This window comes from Pinus tabuliformis, chromosome 5_1, assembly GCF_031772625.1.
Source record: "Pinus tabuliformis cultivar Carrire ecotype Pingquan chromosome 5_1, CPIR1, whole genome shotgun sequence".
NCBI classification, from domain to species: domain Eukaryota; kingdom Viridiplantae; phylum Streptophyta; class Pinopsida; order Pinales; family Pinaceae; genus Pinus; species Pinus tabuliformis.
In genome coordinates, this window is record NC_142305.1 from 179,790,992 (window position 1) to 179,797,200 (window position 6,209).

Here is a 6,209-nt window from a genome sequence, read left to right on the forward strand (position 1 = left end):
TCCTCACATTAACCGTTTCCCTATCATAACAGTGGGAAACCTGTGTATTAACCTAGCCGCAATCGCAGTCGTTGATATTTCGATCTAATGGTCGCCATTGATTGTTCCCGCGCAATAAATCTCTTGCATGTTTCCTCTCATCTCATCGTCCATCGGAGATCCGACGGTGGACGCTTCCCCCGATCGCGCGACTTGCGCGCTTGTTAACCCGCTGGGGTGGCGGTATTAGCCTGCCACACGGCGCCTTGGTATTGGATCGCGGCTCGTTATACCGAAACCGCCTTGGGCCCGAAGGCGGTGCAGGGAATAAAGCCGCCCGCAAAACCGCCTGTCCTGTACGTTCTTCCGCGCGTTAATCTCCGCGCATTTTCCTCGTGCGATGGCCGTCGGATCATCCGCGCCCTGATCTGACGGCTCTCATCTATCATGATTATTAAACCTCCCGATAACCCTCATCATGTGATCTCCACGTTGATTTGCGGATCCGACGGCTATTAATCGTTCTCCACCTGTGCCTGCCTCCGTCATGAAATCTTTATTCCTTTAACCTGTTTCGTGCTCCCTAAGGAGGAAGAAGGCCAGATCAAGCACTTTGTGCCATTATTCCTTACCAACTGCATTTAAAGAAGAGCATGGCCGAAGGAAAAACAGGACGACCTCGAGCAGTGGCGAGCATTGATCAGGCATGGAATTTCATTCATTATTTACTCCACCTGCCCGAGAAGGATTGCAGAGCACCAGAAAGATCAAATTCATCCATTAAAGCAGTCAAACTGCAACAGAGGCCCATTTCATATTGTAAATGTGGTTGGTGGTCCATTATGACCCCTCCACGCATAGTTTAGCAGACTGTTTTTGTAAATCAACCTCTATATATATACAGAGGACATAATGTAATAGGTTGATGAGTGTTATTTTGTTGTAAGCTTCAACTTCTGGAGACTGTAACTACTATGATACCTGCAGCGTTTGGTCTTCATTTTCAGCTAATGCAAGCTTCTTTTGTTGTTAATTGCTCACTTTCCACTTCTTCTTTGTTCCAAGTTGTGCCTGTTATACATTTTTAATCTGCTTTGATGTTTAGCATTAGAGGGGCTGTCATCCCACCTCTGTGTTAGAGTCTAGTTAGTATTATTGAATGTGTGCAGGTTTCTGTTTTTTTAATACCAGAGAGCTGTCATCCTGTCTATGTATTAGGAAACAGATTTACAGACCTTTTAACTGGTTGCAGCCAGCCATCACAGGGTCCTGCGCATCTGTTGGTGTGGTCAGTATTCTCCATCTTCACCTGTTCCTCAAAACTGTGAGTAATTGGTGGTTAAAAGCCTTGTAGTCTGGGGGTGTTCACCCATGTCTGGGGTTAAGCATAGTAGGAGTGGTTATCTGGCTTGAATATGCAACATTTCTTTCATTCATCCACCATTTTTCCAACTTTTTTTTGAGTTTGTAATGTTCCTGAGCATCTATGATATACAACCTAGGAGAGTTTCTTGGGGTGATAACAGTCCCTAGGGTGTTGTTCATTTGGCAAAGAACTAAAACATGTTATGTAATCCCTGTGGGTGTTGTTCACTTGGAAAATATTATGAGTTCCTTAGTTTGATCATCGATTAACCTATATCTATGTTACAAACAACACTAACATCAGACTGAGAAGATGATAGAAGAGAGGAAGTCGTCTCATGGTGTTTGGATGTTCTTCCATTCAAAATTAGAGTTGTACATGTTCTAAATGCAATTAAAAAAAACAACAACAACAACAACTTAATTCATTTAATGATACTTGTGCTTAATTGATCCATAAAAAACCACCATGTTCACTAATTTTTCAATTCAATAAAACCTAAATCCATTCATATTTACTAGTTTTTGGATTCAATTAGATCAAAACGAATGACTTTTCCTGGGAAAAAAATGAAAAATAAGGAGGAGGAAAAGAAAGAAAGAAAGAAAAAGAATAAAGAGGATATATCAACATTCCAAAGATCTACAACCTTAAATGTCCTATTCATCCTCTATTTATTTTCCTCTACATCATCTTTTTTTTCATTTTTTTGGAACAAATCCTATATGGTAGAAATACTAAGAGGGGGGAGGGTGAATAGTATTTCGTGATTATTGAACTTTAACCCAATTTTCACTTTTCTTTATGGTGTTAACTAAAACATCATTTAACTAAAAGCACATATAAGCATAAGAAGATAATATATGAGCAACATATATTCATAAATGAATGTAAACAATAAGAGTGCAACATATCAACAATTCAACATACATTGTTATTGTTGCATTTGTCCTCTTTCATTAATATTCGCAAAATATTCTTTTACATCTTGCACTATTGTAGGCTTTTACTAGCGCGTGGGCTCCTACCTGCAGGAGGCCACTACCTCCAATAATTCCTCTAGCTACTACTGGAAGGAAGTCACTACTCCTTGATCAAGTTCTCCAGCCACCAGTGAAAGAAGTTACCACTCCCTTACTGAAGGCTCCAACCTTCAGACTCCTTATGGACCTCATTTCAGAATCTTTCACACTAAATCCACCTACAACAAATTTAAATCACTTAGGCTACGTTTCATAATTTTCAGACTGGACACATTTAGAATCTATAGCTAAATAAAAATTCAGAGTGGAATCTAAAGCCTATACTCACGAATACCAAATCAAACCAACTTAGTAGCATTAATTGAATACAAAACCAAACCCTCACTTCAATAACCAATATTCTCACCAATCTAATTTATAATCATCGTCATAACCAACACCAATAATACATAATTTAATAAGGACAACACTACATAAAATCTCTCTGCAAAATATGAACACAACTAACTCATTTTACTCAACATAACAACATGGTCATCAAACCCCTTAACTCAACATAAGCACATCTAGCATCAAATTCAAAGGCACTTAGTATGAACACAACTAACTCATTTTACTCAACATAACAACATGGTCATCAAACCCCTTAACTCAACATAAGCACATCTAGCATCAAATTCAAAGGCACTTAGTTGTACATGCGTCAATGCTACAACAATATAGAAATATGCTACCAAAGATACAATCAACTATAACCAAAACTCTGCCATATCAAACATTAACCCTCTGTCCAAACTCTAGCTTTGTTTGATGCAAACAAGGCATTGACCTTTCCTCACTCCATGCACACAACAATATTTATTTCTATTGCAAACAATCCTCTGATTTCAAAGTAATAATGATAACCCATGTACCAACACAATGTAAGTCTTGCAATAATGACATATCTTACACACATTATATCATGATGTCCATTCTCTATCTTACATAGGTGTTTAACTTGCTTCAAGACTATGTCACCACCATCAACATATAATTACTTATATAATTATGCACAAATCAAATAATTCATATTGAAGGAAAAATACAAATTGGCATTGTGGACCATTTACTCCTGCAACCTGAATTGTGAACAAGTTATGTGAACAAGTTATATGTGAGTAGCATGTATCAATTTTTTGGCTTACAATAGTCCTTATTAATATTACAACATCAAGCTCACCAGTAACTTTCTCACTCAATAACAAACCGTGAATTCAAAGCAGCTCATCATAGCAATAATTCTCATCAACCCAAATTCAAACCTCTGCATACTATTTACTTTCACTATATATTTTGTGCATTCACTAAGTTTTCCATGCTAATGCCCATCCAAATCTTGTCCATGGTTTTTTATTCACATTCCAAACAATTCATGGTTTTCCAAAACCATGTCTCCCATTAATGATTTCCTCAAACCAAAACCAAACCCACTACCATGCATTGCCAATACCATGTCATGTTGTATATCATCCATGAAATCATTGATAAAATAAACACATGGTTTATAGAAACCATGTGCATGAAGCGGTGTACAATAAGGGAATTAATTTTTCCAATCCATCTATGAAGTAATAAATCATCCATGAAACCATTCGTAAAATCAACACATAGTTTAGAGAAACCACATGCATGAAGTGATGTACAATAAAGAGATTAATCTTTCCAATCCATCTATGAAGTAATGAATCATCCATGAAACCATTCATAAAATCAACACATGGTTTATAAAAACCATGTGCATAAAGTAGTGTACCATAAGGAAATTAATCTTGTCAATCCAACTATGAAGTAATAAATCATCCATGAAACCATTCACAAAATCAACACATGGTTTATAGAAACCACATGCATAAAGCAGTGTAAAATAAGGAAATTAATCTTGCCAAATGATGTACCATAAGGAAATTAATCTTTCCAATCCAACTATGAATTAATAAATCATCCATGAAACCATTCACAAAATCAACACATGGTTTATAGAAACCACATGCAACACATGGTTTATAGAAACCACATGCATAAAGCAGTTTAAAATAAGGAAATTAATCTTGCCAAAGCAATGTACCATAAGGAAATTAATCTTTCCATTCCAACTATGAAGTAATAGATCATCCACCAAATCTCTACCCACAATTAAACCACTCTTTACATAACCATGTCCAATCAAAATATATGATATTTCAAATACCATACAAAACTATTAAAAATAAAATATCAACCCATTCTTACCAACACCATAACATCATTAAAACCATATGCTTCTTCAACCAACCCACAATTTATAAAACAACATTAAACACCAAAAAAAAATATAATTAACCTTCAACCATTAATGTTAACCATGAGCTATGAAAGATGGTTGCATAGATTTAATTCACCTTTGAATACCATGCATTATTAACCTTGAGCCTTACACCTATACCAGAACAACAACAACAACAATTAATGGCACTAGAAGAGACCAAATCATACCTTCTAACCAGATCTTGGGATTACACCCACTACCAAAGATAATTGATGCTTCAAATGGATTTTCGTGTTCATTTTTATAACCATTTCTTCATTTAGACCAAATCAAGGCAACCAGAGATACCATGGGAATTTACTATAATAACTTCCAATGATATTTGAGCCCATATGAAACCAATTAGTTTACTACAAAAACCATGGGAGATTCACAATGAGTGAGAAAATCAAACAACTTTTAAGCAATGGGTGTAGTAAATTGTTCATTACACCATGGTTAAATCACATAACACGTCTGACCAAATTAAATACTTAACCAATTAAATAACCACAACAAATTAAATATTGGACCCATGCACTTTAATCCAAGATTAGCCAAGATTTAATTTTGTATTTGACCATTTTCACTTGGAACTAATGCCCCTTGTGCCCCATACCATTGTTCTAACTGCATTATGGTACATTGGACAACAAATAATTATTGATATAACATTACTTGGGTCAACCAATTAACTTCAAATAACTTCATGTCTTCCATCCATCAAGACACATTAGATCAACCCAAACCATGCAACACCCTATCTTTCCCTAAGACATCAATGACTAGTTATCAACCTCCCACATTACCAGGATTGACATCAATGCCAACACAATTGGCTCTAGGTTTGACATCAATGCCAACATCATGCTACCAACATTCTCCCCCTTTCACGTTGATGTCGACCTATAACCACAAATGCCAAACTGATCTTCTTCTCTGCAAGTTGACCAATCATTTATCCATTCTCTGCTAGTGGTTGTGTCAATCTCCCCCTTTGACATCAATTGAAAAGGGTGATCTAACCTGCACTGAAACACCTTGTTGATACATTGAATATGTCATAATGAACCAGTAGGAAAGGTTGATACCAACTGATTAGCTTAATAAAACATACCAGCTACCAATATACCTTCATGCCAACAATCTGCCCAACTTACCTTTAAGCCTTCAAGTCATCGTGGATTTCTTGAGTCCGATTCTTTGTAGAACATTCTCCCCCTAAACATGTAATGGGGCTATTAATATCTACAAGCTATTGCAGATACCAGTTGTTATAAATGATATAGTAAAGGTACATGGTTGTTACATCATTGCACTCACAGTGATCACAAGGAAAATATGGATTGACTCATTGACATGCATGCCTACATCAAGTGTTTCTCATCCAATGGACCAATGACTTTATTATGACCAGTGACTAATGATGCACAATGAGATACATGGTTGAAGAAACACATTCATGGTTGTAATAAGCACACATAAATAATATATAACTCTCCTGTAAGCATGCCTATCACCATGACTCTTCTTCACCACAACTTTGACAAATGAT